General features: G+C 34.9%; 1 protein-coding gene across 1 annotated transcript in view; it reads right to left on the bottom strand.

Annotated features, from left to right (window-relative positions):
• The window catches only part of LOC126811613 (protein Daple), a 238,481-nt gene extending 222,320 nt beyond the window's left edge, over positions 1-16,161 (bottom strand). The window contains exon 1 of the mRNA XM_056099008.1: positions 16,056-16,161. The gene's annotated coding sequence lies outside the window, so the exon portion shown is untranslated. The remainder of the gene's footprint in view (positions 1-16,055) is intronic.
• Positions 16,162-16,418: the final 257 nt, after the last annotated feature.

Raw genomic sequence — 16,418 nt, 5'->3', positions numbered from 1 at the left:
CGAAACCACGCCACTCAATGGCAGACCTTATGATACAACGCTTTAAACAATTCGGCCACCCAACACCCGTCAGTTTTAGCCCGTCAATACGATTCGAGTTGTCTCCCTTGACCAACACGGCGTCCTGCGTTAGATATTACAACTTAGATATTACCAATCCAAAATATGTCCCAGGGGAGCACCAGGGTGTTGGTAGCACTTTTAACCAGTCTGACAGAAGTATGAATTGTGTTGAATAGTGTGTTATCTAAAAAAAAGGTCTTGGATGGACAATTTTACGTTATATGTAAATATTTTTGATGATGTATAAAACAATATTGAATGATAAATTCCAGCTAATAATGAATATATCGACAATTGACTTACACCATTTGTATTTTTGTACTTATAGAGAATAGTTTGGGATATCAAGTATTACGGGGTTATCCAAATTACCGGTAAATGCGCTAATTGCTTAGGTCGTCTTCAGTTGTCACGGGGCCTATTTAAACAATGACACCTTAAATGGATCTACGGCATGATATGGCATTTTAAATTCACTCACAAATGTCTAATCTATAACAACGCAAGACGATAATTCGGTGATTATGATTATGCCAGTCACATGTTAATTGGACCGACACGTACACACTTGTCAACTGTTGTTGTTTATTACAAATTTAACGTCCAATACATAATGCATGATATTATGGACAGGTTGATTTAATTAAGTTATTTACATCTGAATGAGTAATATATAGAAGATAGGTAAAAACACTAAATAATAAAAAGTTCTTGTATATCTAAAAGTCACTTTAAAACAGATTTAAAATAATAAAAAGTTCTTGTATATCTAAAAATCACTTTAAAACACGGTTTTAAAAATGGTTTTAAAATCGTTGTCGTGGGAAGAGAGGGCGGGTCATCTTCTCACTTTGTCATAGTGAAAACAAGTTAAAATAGGAGATCCAGCTGGCTGGTGCCATCGTAGCGGATCGAAAAAACCCTGTGGGAAAAATGTGGAAAAGCGAAGTTCTCGCAGTAAAAACAACATAGATCCGTGAAGTATTTACAAATAAAAATGTCATTGTGGTTCTTTCCATATAATAAAAGTTAGTTAAAACAAATCCTTTAGCACAGATCTCATATATCTCAGATGTCAACTAGTCGTGAGATATTGTATAGATAATAAACGTATATCTCAGATGTCAACTGGTCGTGAGATATTGTATAGATAATAAACGTATATCTCAGATGTCAACTAGTCGTGAGATATTGTATAGATAATGTATATAGTATGCGTAGTGCATATGACGTCATCAACTGGATTAAGGTTGTAATTGAAAATTTGAAAACCTTTTTTGGCTTTCCGATACTTAAACCTCAATGGCTGAATTAATTTTAATCAAATTGGTTTGAACTTGCCGTAAAATGGATATAGTAACCATTGTCTATAAGTACATTCAATTAAGATTTTTAATCTTATGTGGTCTTTAATTATATATATGAAGAGTTCAGGAATTTGAAGAAAATATATTATGATTAGTGTAATATTTGGACTCGACAAGGAAATGCATCAAAATTTCCTATGGCAACGTAACATCGAAATAATGAAGTATACTCTGTTCGTGCCTACACTCATCCCAACTTGAACCATTTAGACAACACTGAAGCAGCATTAAATGCTTCGACAACGATTAAGCATACCATCGAGAAATTAGATCGAAGACGATCTAGCACGTTGACGTCATATATCATCTATTTGATCTTGATATAAGCGGCTTCGATAAATAGTAGGCTTCACTGATCAATATAACTTATGGTATAGGCCCATAAAATGTAATCCTATATTTTTTTACAAATAAATTTGCGCTATTTTCTCTCTGAAATTACCACTAAAAATAACATTGTAAATTGTAAAGAAGAGAATGGAATATAAGCCCATAATATAATTAGTTATTTGTTAAAAACAAAATAGGATATCGGCCCATAGTATAAATATTTAAAAAAAAAAATGATATAGGCCTATAATATAAGTAGGTTTTTTTAAAAGGAGAAAATCGGATATAGGCCTATGCAATGACAGGTGTTTATTAAACAACATAAAGACTCCAAAATTACAGGAAGATAATATAAGACGCCACAAAAAAAATAACTCTTATATTATCGAACTTTTCTAATATTACTAGGAATTGGACGAAAACATAGCCCGATATGTGAATAGTCTTGTTTTTGGGTTTTTTTTTTAAAAAAGAAAGTCTCTAAAATTACAAAAAAAAAGAAAATGGGATATTTATATTAAGGTACTTAAAGGTAAAAAAAGAAAGTAGAATATAGGTATAGATGTGTGTATGTAAAAAAAGGTCTATAACAATACATATTAGGAGAAATCAGACCACACAAAAAATTATTTGAACAGTATTTAAATTTGAATATTGTAATGCGCCATTCCAAAGACAAATGGTTAGTGTAAATACTGCTCATACTTTTATTTTTTTATCATGGACCCTAAAATAAATAATAAAAAATTCTTGACGAATACAACTGGCTGATTTCCAAATATTTTTAATATCGAAAATCAAAACTATAATAAAATAAACAAGGGATGGCATTTTACATTGTCTTTGTCATCATGTGATTTTATTTTTTCCACACACTGGTCAGCTTGACATGGGATGGCCCTATAAGATAATTTCATGTTTTCTTATGGTGGTGTTGAGAGATATTTTATTATAAGGATTAGAGGGGTGGTGTTCAGAGGTATTTTATTATGAATGCGAATAGTCAAAACAGCCAAAGAATCCCAGAACAAATTTCGGGACAAAACACTTCAGACAAATAACATAGACTCTGCAAGTAATAAATAATATTAATACTATCACATGAATACATTGACTGGCTAATATCAAACATAACACACATATACTACAAGCAATAAATAATATTCCGAGATATCAGGTTACCACACATTTCATGTGACACGGCTACAGACCGCAATTACCAACCGATTTCAATGAAACCTGCAGATTATAATTAAATTAATAATATCTCAGAGTAGCCAAAATTTCGACCACTTCCGGTTAGCGGTTTCCGAGATATCAGGTTACCACAAGGTTCATGTGGCACGGCTACAGACCGCAATTACGAACCGATTTCAATGAAACTTGCAGATTGTAATAACATTAATAATATCTCAGAGTAGGCACAGTTTCGACCACTTCCGGTGCAGCCCCTATCGCTTTAACAAGGTTTTCTGAGCAGGGGCATAACTCTGGAACTGAAGGTCGCTGAGCCCTGGCTATATCGACAGTTCGCATCTTCACCTGACCCTACTCCTTTACACTATATTTGAAAGAAATCCTGGACCAGAATATAATAATGAAGATAATTATGACACCATTTATAGGACATTTGGAGGAAATGATCTCTACTCGTACAGTGAGCCATCGATATAAATTCGTAACATTTCAGTTTTGTATATAATATACAGTGTATTTTCTAGAAGTTAAACTCATACTAACACCACAAACATGGAAGGCAGGGGGCTTTTACGTGAAATAGTGTAAAGCCCCAATTCACCTAAATAAGTGCAGTCGGTCTCAAAATTATGCATCGCCGACTAAATGAATTAATGACGTAAACAAAAAAACCCAGATGATGTATTTGCGTGAATCCGTGAGCCTAAGTTACATACGTCGCGTTACTCACCCAACACTATAGTATAAAATAAACTTGTCAACTTGTCATGTTTGAAAACATGTTTTTCACACTTATTTTGTTTTGCGTATGTTGCCATGTCGGGGAAAAAAAATAGTCGGTTTGAATATAAGTGCTCACTGCAGTCTGTCTCAGACTAAATGAATTTATGAGGTAAACAAACAATGCCAAAATAGAAGGGAAAACCCCCAAATACTTAAATATATGTATTGGCGTCAATCCGTGCATCTAAATTGCATACGTCACGCTACTCACGCAAAACTTTAATATAAAATAACCTTGTCAACTTATCATGTTTGAAAAAATGATTTTCACTCTTATTCTGTTGTGAATAGGTTGCTCTAAGACATTTTTTGACCCAGGGAGAAAATAGTCGATCTCATAATAAGTGCAGTCACTGTTGTCGGTCTTAATATTATGCATCGGCGACTAAATGAATTAATGAGTTAAACACAAAAAATAAACTTGTCAACTTGCCACGTTTGAAAAAAGAATCACTCTTATTCTGTTGTGAGTATGTTGGTCTAAGAAATGTTTCCCCCCGAAGGAAGAAATAGTCGGTCTCCAAATAAGTCAGTAGAGGGCCTCTTAATCAAGAGAAACCTCGGCCATGACATTGCCATTTTATTTTTAAATATGTTAGAAACATCCTCTGAATTAGGACGTTTCTGTTTTTGTCGTTCATTGATAGGGGTGGGGGGATTGGGGAACCCATGAACGTATTTTTTTTTTAAATTCATCCCTCGTCGTCCCCCAGGTTACTGCCCTGTCTACTAAGGGGAGGTCTAGAACGGATAACCAGCGCATAGCCTCAGGGCTCGACGAGGGGTATACTCAAGCCAGAAAGTAAATATACTAATCCAACCTGATTGACCCAAGCCGCCGCTTTGTAGAATGTACTAAGGACACAAAGGTAGTAATTGCTGAGTGAATAAACAACAGAGCATTAAATTGGAAAAGGGTACATTCTACAAAGCTAAAACGACCAAAGCCGATTGATCAGAGTGGGGCACTCTGACCTCCCTCTAGGTGAACCGCTCACCGCAGTCGCTAAAATAAACCTAGTCAACTTGTCATGTTTCGAGAAAAAAAAACATATTTCAAAATATTTACTTGATTGTCATGCGAATAATATTAGTCGAACAGTTAGAAAAAAAGCTATGGGAAGCTTAGTTTCGTCTTCGACGTTGAAAACACGAATTATTTGTCGATTCAAATCAACATTGATGTTGTGATCTTACCGGGAAAAGATGTGCTTCTGATATCCAATATTTAAGACAAAATAAACATTTTACCATTGGTACACGAATCGTGTACCATAATGCGTTTCGGTGTAGATTGGAATAATCATACGCTAGAGACTGCCATTCGATTGAGACTTCTGGCGTATTTCCCTAAATATAACTGATTAGAAATTACAGTAAAAACGGAAATGATTGAATGTAAATCAGTTTATATACATTTATATTACATTATTATATGCGTTGCGGCCCTTTTGTGTCAATTTCTTGGTCCCAAATATTATCGATTTAGCTCCGTTAAGGCGAACCTAAGAATTTTTACTTGTTGCATATTCAGTCCAAGTAGAAATTAAAACGTATTTTACGCATGTTATAAATGTTTTTTGACCATCAGAATTCTGCAAAATCGTCCCCCAGCCCAAAGTCCAGGACATGGCATTTCAGAGACTCTATATTCAAAAATATTTCAGGGGAAGCATGCCCCCCACACCCCTCGAAAACTCGCACCTGCGGTCGTATTAGGGGCATGTGCATCAGTCGGTCGCATAATAGCGCCCCTCGTTTTTTCCTATTTTCTACTTTTCGAGTTGCATTTTGGCTTATATACCGTCTTGTCGACTTTCGACTTAGTCATATTTTTGTATTTATTGATGTCAGTAAGAAGGCGCCAACACGCTATACAAGCCAAAATGCAACTCGAAAAGTAAAAATTAGCGACTTTTCGACTTTTCGCCCCTCGTTTTTTCCCAATTTCTACTTTTTTATCAGACATTTTTGGCAGATAAAATATCCCAGTTGGCGGAAAAAAATATGAACATTTTTTTTATATAAAAATTATTATCCATTTTGACGGAAAAGAATGAAATACAGTGGGAGTCCTGATTGCACGTATTCAAATGCGACCTGGAAAACTGAGACTACAACAACTTCCGAGGCGAAAAGTCGAAAAGTCGTTAATAGCGTGGTGTGTTAATTTCCTAATTTCTACTTTACAAGCCAAAATGCAACTCGAAAAGTAGAAATTAGGAAAAAACGAGGGACGCTATTATCGCTGTGTGTTATTTCTTAATTTCCTATTTTCGAGTTGATTTTGGCTTGTATAGCGTGTTGTCGCCTCACATTTTGTCGTAACTTCTACTTTTCGACTTTCGCGTTGTGAAGAGGCGAAAAGTAGAAATTATGAATGGTAGTTACAGGCTTCCACATATTTGAATATAAAAATGTTTGATTATATGGAATTGGTGTTCTAAAACAAAGATAGTTTTCAAAATTTGAAATCTTGATGGTTGTTATGTATATATTCAGTTATCTCTGCGAGACTTCGTGATTTCCCATTTTGATTTGTATACCCTGTAGCTGCGCAGTGCTGAATGGTATATTTGCTTCATATTTTCCAAAGTTACAAATTACAAATACATTATTTTTGATTTTCACCCATTTTTTAAAATTATTTTTCAGTGTCATCTCAAGCACGCTTAAACACCAAAATAAAAGCACTAAAGGTGTTGTGAATGTTTTTGTGAGGACCTCCAATATCAGGACGTGTTGTCCTGTGGTATGGTGTGGTCACTTAACCTTGCCCTTAAATCTCATTTCATTTCATGTCAAATGTTGAACATATCAATGGTATAGAATATAATGGTATATTATTACACTATGACGCCATTAAATATTGTGGCAAATTGTTTTAACCAGTAAATTACGGCAAATATAATAACGGACGATATGGAAGCCTTTTGTGGCCATGATATAATCGCCGCGAAAAAATTAGAAGTCTAGATGTTGAGGGAGCGAGAAGTTGAGGGCGAGGGTGCGATAGTGAGAGAACGTGGGGAAACTATGGAAGCCTGTTCTAGTGATGTTATACTTTTGACTTCTTACCAAGGATTTTCAAATTTAGCTGTTCAGGTTATCGGAAATCGTCAAAAATCGATAGGTTTATTCGTTTTAACCACTGTAAAAATCTAGCAGTTCAAGTTATGGAAAATCAACAATCAGATGATAACCTTCGTCTCTATACTCATCGCGCACAGGCCATGACTCTTGTAGAATTATTGCCAATCGTTGAAAATCAACAGGATTCTTCATCTAAGAACCGTAAACATTGTTCCAAAAGTTAAACATGCGGCAGAGAATGAACATTGTCTAGAGTCTGGGACGTGCACGTAATGGAACCCTTGACAGTTAGAATTTGAAATAAGAGTAGGTCGTAGCTGTCAGGGCAAAATTTCCCTCATAGCGCATTGTATGGCGTATGCCCATCTTCACTGGTAGAGAATAGTAGCTTGCTTGATGTAACCGTGGACTGTACTTAACAAGACTGTTTTTGTCTATAGTTTTTAATTAACCAAAATAACGACATGATTATAATTAATGTGTGATTTGAGTGTGGGAATATTAGCAGAGTATTATGAGTTTGGGTAAATTGTCCTGTTTGTGGCAATAAATGAACATGCCCACGAACTGACCCTCCGAGGCGAGAAAGCACCTTTGACTTTTCCACTTCTCGCGGCGAGGCATCGGGATTATGACATGGCCGCAAAAGGCGACCGTAAGCGAATTGGATAATATAATTTTAGTCATTGCTTGCTGTTAATACAGCCATACAAATAGGATACTGAATGGCGACTGTGTGTGATGTTTTGTTGTGACAACACTAAAGAGGAATATTTAATTTTGACAACAATTCAGTCGACTTTTATAGAGGAAGATTTCTCACGCCATTACGAATAAAAAGGTCAAAATGGTCTCTTTACACCAGTGTGATTAGTAATACATTTATTTATAGAATAGGACGCTCAGCCGTTCTAGCTGTTCTCCTACACTATTACCATATATGGGTGATACGCAGTGTGGGCAGTACGCGTCATGTAGTGATTGACAGGTCATAACCATATATGGGTGATACGCTGTGTGGGCAATAAGCGTCTCCCAGTGAGTGACAGGTTTGATATTAGTGATTTCCCCCCATGTCTACACCATTTTATTTAATGTATTTATATGATAGTATTAATATTATTTTTTGCTTGTAGTATATGTGTGTTATGTTTGATATTAGCGATTCAATGTATCCATAACAAAATATGAAATTATCTTATAGGGCCACCCCATGTCAAGCTGACCAGTGGTTGTCGGATGATCGCTTCAGAATATTATGAAAAAAGTTGAAATTTGAGCACGTGTCAATGGTGAAAGTTCTCTTGACTTTTTTCCACAATATTCTGAAGGGTCACCCAACAACTATCTATAAGTTTGGTCCAGTAGTATAAATACAGTTATAAATGAAAATGAAATACTTAAAACTGACAACATAATATATTGTACAGTAAATATATGTAAAATAAAATCAAACTTACAGATGAGTAAAAAAAGGTTGAGTTCAGGTAGAATTCTAGACAGTGAAACAGCCAACCGCTTCAATGAAGAATTCTCGTCAAATTCGTTTCTAATAAACATATCTTATATCACATGACACCAATTGATCATTGCGTTACTAAAGGACCAAACTTTCAATAGATTCGTTCCCCGTGAATTTAACTTTAATTGAATTTAATATAATGCATTTTATTCTATGGCTTGTATTCAATTTGCACACGTCACTACTATGGGAAACAAACTGGATAGACGATTCATAGAAAAATCTTAACGTGGGTCAATATATAACTTAAATTACGTGTTATTTAAAACCTTTTTTTTTTAAAAAAAGACAAACACATATAATATTTTGGATTAAACAGAATTCTCGGTAACCGATCGACCATACCATACATAATACAATTCCTAAAACATAAATGTCGCCCAGAATAAGAAATAAATAATTTAACTAAAATTAAACAATAGAAAATTTAAAAAGTCGACAATTACAATGATGCACTTGCTCAATTCTCGTCCTTTTAAACACAAACCTTACAATCAGATAACAAAAGGAAGTTTTAACCCTTCAATTAGAAAACAAAACCAGTTTATATTATTTCTAAAAAATAATGAATGCGATATCAGAAACTGCGCAGTAGCTTGGCCAGATCAATGATCAATTGAAAATTAAAGTATTTAATCTCTTGTCCACACGACACAAGCGACACACAGAATACCCAATATGGCACCACACGTAGTTAGACAAAATTCATATGGTGCTTTTAAAGTGAAGTTCATTTTAACACCAGCTGACAACTAGCAATTTTGTCTTTACGTGTAAGAAATTACATCCTGAAAATATTCTAACTAGTTGACCCATTACTGAAAATCACAGATATACATGTATAACTGATTTAACTCAATTATACATTCTACATCATCAACATTCACATCTACATCATCAACATTCACTACCATACACATATTGGCTACATAATTATCATAAATAAAACTTCGTTGGGTAAATGACAACTTAAAGTAGCCAAGTCTCTAACTCAATATCATCCAAAATCTTCAACCTTGAAAACACGATTTATTTGTCAAATTAAATCCACATTCATGTTGTGATCTTACCGGAAAAAGATGGGCTTTTGATATCCAATATTTAAGACAAAAAAAACATTTTACCATTGGTACACGAATCGTGTACCATAATGCGCTTCAGCCCCAGTTGTATCAAGAGACTCGAGGGACGAGGCTAGACACATTGCACTAAATCAAACGGCGTATGTAGACTGGAATAACCAGACGCTAGAAATTTGCACTCGCTTGAGACTGCTAGCTTATTTCGTCGAACATAATTGATTTGAAATTGGAGTAAAAACGGAAACCATTGAATGTAAATCAGTTTATATACATTCATACTACAGTATTATATGCGTTACGACCCACTTTTGTCAATTTCTAGGTCCCAAATGTTAGCGATTTAGCTCCTTTAAACTTTTAGTTAGATCTAAAAGTACACCAACTTCAACATGCATTATTACAATTATAATGTACATCTATATCAATATAAATTTTACTTACAACAACCTACACAAACTGATTATTGATGACATTAAACTAGTACTGACTTGGTTATAAATGTGATTACATAGTTTCATCAAACTGTAAAGGCAATCTCAATAACTATGAACCTGAAATCAATGACCCCATACTGGCCTCATATTAGCCATTTGACTTGGGTATATATACATCACTATAAACATGAAATCAATGACTTAGAACTAGTATTAATTACTGGCACCATACTCGTCTCTTGACTAGGGTATATATATATAAATAATATTACTATTAGTAATAGTTTATTCAGTTAAAGATACAGTGTGCAAGATTAGATAAAGAGTTGGCTGTTCTTGGTATAATACTGAAAACATAGATAGTGAAAAGAGAATATATTAAAAATTTCATTTCAGAGCGAAGTCATGTGTGTTGGCAAATGTAACACAGACAACTAGATAGTTTCGATATTTGGTCTTTTGACGTCATCAGAGATACATTTTGGAGCGGACAATCATTTTGGGTTTGACCCATATCAATTACGAAGAAAATTCATTTACCGTGGAAAAGAAAATATTAGTCATGTAAATTAGATCAATTAGTAAACCCGACATGTACAAGGGCAATTATGGATACGTCCTACTATTTGTTATCGATTGTAGAAACATTAAAGCGAGACTCTCACTTTGCACCATCTAAAAAGACTAGGAAACTTCTTAATAAAGGAGCAGCTAAACCTCTAAAAAAATACGAAATATTCGAGATCCTAATAACCAGTATTTAAGACACCGTTAACGTTTTAAATCAGTACTCTATCTATCATAGACTAATAATCAAATAATGGTAGAAGTTGAATGTAACCAAAAATGTCAACAAATAAACAATAGATGTTATAATAAATGTGTTATAGTCAACAATAATTGGCTGGTTGATTATTTTTTTTATTATTTAAAATATACCGTGAAAATATACGTCTACAGTATATTTTCGATTGACAACTTATATCAAACGATACTTCAATAAAATGTGTTGTCATCCTTATATATTATGAATTTTACGTTTAACATAAACAGAAAAATATATATATAGAGAGAGAAATGGGGTTTAACGTCCACTCGACACAATCTAGGTCATTTCGGGACTAACATATGGTTTAATTTTATTTACATAATTCGCTTGCCCGTAGGGGTCTTTAGCAGTGGGGGGGGGGGAAACCGGAGGACCCGGAGAAAACCCACGAGGTTGGACAGGCGACCCTACTCCTTGCCACGTACAACCGGGGATTCGAAACCACGCCAGTCGATTCAATGACAGACTTTATGATACAGCGCGCACGCTAACCATTCAGCCATCATGGTTTAATTTTATTTATAATTCGCTTGCGCGTAGGGATCTTTAGCAGTGGGGGGAACCGGAGGACCTGGAGAAAACCCACGAGGTTGGACAGGCGACCCTACTCCTTGCCACGTACAACCGGGGATTCGAAACCACGCCAGTCGACTCAATGACAGACTTTATGATACAGCGCGCGCACGCTAACCATTCAGCCATCCAACCTCCCTAGAAAAATATAAGTTCTGGGTATACAAGAAACCATTCTCTAATTGACCTATCTAATTAATTGCTAGGACCATGTTTCTTTTTTATTAATACATCTCTTTAAATAGGTAAATGTCATCTAAAACTTATTCAAGAAATAATAGCCAATTGGTGAATTAAATATCGCGATTTGTAATGTGCCTTTATTATGGGATAATAGACATCCCTTTACCTAAAAATAATTAAAACTAATGAGTATTTAAATAATGTAGATAATCTTTTTAAATACAGTGGAAATGATATAACTTTTTTAGAAATATTTGTACAAGATAATTTATGATGGATAAACGAGATAAAGAATGTGCACCTGAAACATACCGCTACTTAAATGCGATTATAAAATAATGACTTAAGTAGTAATAAGCAGACTTAAAAAGATACTAATTAATATAATATGTACAGATTATATTTGATGTACTAGAATATTTGGAGAGAGAGAGAGAGAAATGGGGTTTAACGTCCACTCGACACAAACTAGGTCATTTCGGGACTAACATATGGTTTAATTTTATTTCAATAATTCGCTTGCGCGTAGGGGTTTTTTAGCAGTGGGAGAAAACCGGAGGTCCCGGAGAAAACCCAAGAAGTTGGACAGGCGACCCTACTCCTTCTCACGTAAAACCGGGGATTCGAAACCACGCCAGTTGACTCAATGACAGACTTTATGATACAGCGCGCACACGCTAACCATTCAGCCATCCAACCCCCCCACCCCCCAGAATATTTGGAAGAAACCAAACTGTTTCAAATTGTATTTGAAAAGGCCTATGGTAGATAAGAGTGGAGTTTAATTGATAAGACACCGGATTTTAAAACTTTTTGTAAATCTTTTAAGAATCGTAAAGAGGGCGTGAGACATGGACATCCTTTATCTCCATATGTATGATAGAAGTGTGAGACATGGGCGTCCTTTATCTCCATATTTATTATAGAGGTGTGAGACATGGACGTCCTTTATCGCCATATGTATTTATCGAGGGCGTTAGATAAAGAGCTATTTTTCTATCTATTTATTTATTTATTTTATTCGCTGAAGTCTTCTCACCAGAAATTAAAAACGACCTTTTATGAGATATTAAATTGGAAACGTAATAAGCATGGACGAATTCAGAATAGCGGGTTGATTCAAAGCAAATTATGATAAATTTGAAATTGCTGCTTTGACATTTGAGTTTACACTACACAGTTCCAAACAATACCAGAATTATAAAAAATAATATATGGAGTTAATTCAAAATAAACGATAACTTCAGCCCAAATATATACATATTTAACATTGCATAGATCGGAAAATTCGACTACCAACAAACTAGTGGTTATCCAAAAATAGGATTTTCTAATTTGCCCTATTATGTACATTGTAACAAGCTACAAACTATTGAACACTGTCTATGTAAGTGTAAAAATGTTTTTGTTTTGTATTGTGTGACATTGTTTATATTGCATGTATGTTCACGTAATGATATGACAAATGTCTGATTTGTAAACCAAATAATGATTTTAAGATACAAATGTTAATTTCAGTATACAAATGTCGAAATACGACAACAAATGAAAAATTAAGGACTATGAATTAAGAAATAAGGACTAAGAACACGGAATAAAGAGTTGTTTGGTCTTCCATACCTGATATGTCGTACCCAGTAAGGATATAAGCTTTAATTTAGTTTCAAAAAATGTCTTCTTTCAGAATCCGTTCAGAAGCAGTTGAGGCTGTTGAATTCTGTAACATTACCGTGTTATGGGATTATAATTCATCTAAATCTATTGTTTATTAGAGTGTTGTATGCATTCTATCTTTCTACAATCGGTCTTTAGAAACTTCTAGAAACCGTGGAAACTTCTCGAATGCGAATGTTATCGAACTTTCTAGAATTTTATTTCAATAAAAGAAAAACTGGGGAAAAACCCAAGGAGGTGGTCTAGGAAAGCTAAATAGGATAGGGTTCTCCTCTTATGGCCCCTACATAAGAGGGGTGGATGTGGTGTTAAGCCTGCGACTGGGGACTAAAGAGGGGTAGGGGTAGTGTTAAGTCTAGGACAGGGGACATAAGAGGTCGAGGAACGCTGCATATTTATAGGGTTTGTCTCTCACGACCAAAGTACTTCACAAAATTTTTCAAAAACATCTGTTAAAAACTGTTGACAAGGTTGTCGGAAAAGGGGATAGAGGTAACCCCGGAAAAGAATGCTGAATATTGATAGGATAATTCTTAGGATATGACCCCTAATACTCCACACCAATCTTAAAAAAACTCTAGCATCTATCGCGTTTATAAGGTTTTTGTCGGGGATTGTGGTAAACTGGCGAATCTAAAGTCGCGAAGCGCTGGAAATCGATAGAGTTCATTGATAGGGTTCATCGATAGATTTTGCAGGAAAAGGAAGGCAACTCCGTAACTGTAGGTTGCAGAGCGCTGAAAATCAATGAGGTTCGGACCCAAATGACCTCAAATGCTTCTCCACCAAATTTGAAACAATATGCTAAAACCTTAGAGTCTATCACGTTCACAAGGAGTAACTACAGTATTGAATGGTCTCAATTTGAACGAAATCCATCAAAAAGTGCAGCCCTATCGCTTTAACAAGGTTTTCTGAGTAGGGCCATAACTCTGGAACTGAAGGTCGCTGAGCCCTGGCTATATCGACAGTTCGCATCTTCACCTGACCCTACTCCTTTACACTATATTTGAAAGAAATCCTGGACCAGAATATAATATAGAAGATAATTATGACACCATTTGTAGGATAGTTGGAGGGAATGATCTCTAGTAGTACAGTGAGCCATCGATATAAATTCGTAACATTTCAGTTTTGTATATAATATACAGTGTATTTTCTAGAAGTTAAACTCATACCAACGCCACAAACATGGAAGGAAGGGGGCTTTTACGTGAAATAGTGTAAAGCCTCAATTCACCTAAAAAAGTGCAGTCGGTCTCAAAATTATGTACAAACAATCCCAGACGATGTATTTGCGTGAATCCGTGCAACTAAATTACATACACCACGTTACTCACCCAACACTATAGTATAAAATAAACTTGTCAACTTGTCATGTTTGAAAACATGTTTTTCACAATTTTTTTGTTTTGCGTATGTTGCCATGTCGGTCTAAGAAATGTTTTCCACCCGAGGAAAAAAAATAGTCGGTTTGAATATAAGTGCTCACTGCAGTCTGTCTCAGACTAAATGAATTTATGAGGTAAACAAACAATGCCAAAATAGAAGGGAAAAAAACAAATACTTAAATATATGTATTGGCGTCAATCCGTGCATCTAAATTGCATACGTCACGCTACTCACGCAAAACTTTAATATATAACCTTGTCAACTTATCATGTTTGAAAAAATGGTTTTCACTCTTATTCTGTTGTGAATAGGTTGGTCTAAGACATTTTTTGACCCAGGGAGAAAATAGTCGATCTCAAAATAAGTGCAGTCACTGCTGTCGGTCTTAATATTATGCATCGGCGACTAAATGAATTAATGGGGTAAACACAAAACTATATTAGAAAATAAACTTGTCAACTTGCCACGTTTGAAAACAAAATCACTCTTATTCTGTTGTGAGTATTGTGGTCTAAGAAATGTTTCCCCCCGAAGGAAGAAATAGTCGGTCTCAAAATAACTGCTCACCGCAGTCGCTAAAATAACCTAGTCAACTTGTCATGTTTCGAAAAAAAAATATTTCAAAATATATACTTGATTGTCATGAGAATAATATTTGTCGAACAGTTGGCAAAAAGCTATGGGAACCATAGTTTTGTCTTCGACATTGAAAACACGAATTATTTGTCGATTCAAATCAGCATTGTTGTTGTGATCTTACCGGGAAAAGATGGGCTTCTGATATCCAATATTTAAGACAAAATAAACATTTTACCATTGGTACACGAATCGTGTACCATAATGCGTTTCGGTGTAGATTGGAATAATCAGACAGGGACTGCCATTCGATTGAGACTTCTGGCGTATTTCCCCAAATATAACTGATTAGAAATTACAGTAAAAACGGAACGGATTGAATGTTGATCAGGTTATATACATTCATATTACATTATTATATGCGTTGCGACCCATTTGTGTCAATTTCTTGGTCCCAAATATTATCGATTTAGCTCCGTTAAGGCGAACTTAAGAATTTTTACTTGTTGCATATTCAGTCCAAGTAGAAATTAAAACGTATTTTACGCATGTTATAAATGTTTTTTGACCATCAGAATTCTGCAAAATCTTCCCCAAGCCCAAAGTCCAGGACATGACATTTCAGAGACTCTAGATTCAAAAATATTTCAGGGGAAGCATGTCCCACACAGCCTCGAAAACTCGCACCAGCGGTCGTATTAGGGGCATGTGCATCAGTAGGTCGCATTTTTGCTAACCACCCCCCCCCCCCCCAAACAAAATCGTTACGTACGCCCCTGGACACAGCATAATGTTCAATATAGAAATGATGGACATATTACTTTAACATAATGTACAATGTATAAAAATGAAAAATATGTACAATGTATAAAAGTGATAAACATGTACTATATATAAACATGTACAATGTATAAAAGTGATAAAAATGTACAATATATAAAAGTAACATAAACTTACGTTTCAGGTGATGGTAGACAGGAGTTTTAAAATACTGTGATCAAGTAATATGTCTCTAATAAATATTATTATGTTATATCGGTTTGTTTTTTGTTACTATAATAATATCTTCTGACGCGTCCCCCTCTTTTATACGAAAAATCATTTGTAAAAGTTTATTGAATAGTTACATGTATTTATGAATCACTCAATAATAGTTATTTCTATGCATGACTTCTATTGACAATCAGATTTATAGGCCAAATAAAGTAGGGTTATACTCATCCATATGGTTATCGTAATATAGAACTTTTTATTTATTCGACTTCGGCACGAATAAACATTCTGCCAGGACTCGGACGATCCGCAGCAAGTAATACACAT

The sequence above is a fragment of the Patella vulgata genome, chromosome 2 (assembly GCF_932274485.2).
Source record: "Patella vulgata chromosome 2, xgPatVulg1.2, whole genome shotgun sequence".
In the NCBI taxonomy this organism is placed as follows: domain Eukaryota; kingdom Metazoa; phylum Mollusca; class Gastropoda; family Patellidae; genus Patella; species Patella vulgata.
Note: the sequence above shows the minus strand (reverse complement) of the source record. Positions and strands in the feature narration are given on the sequence as shown.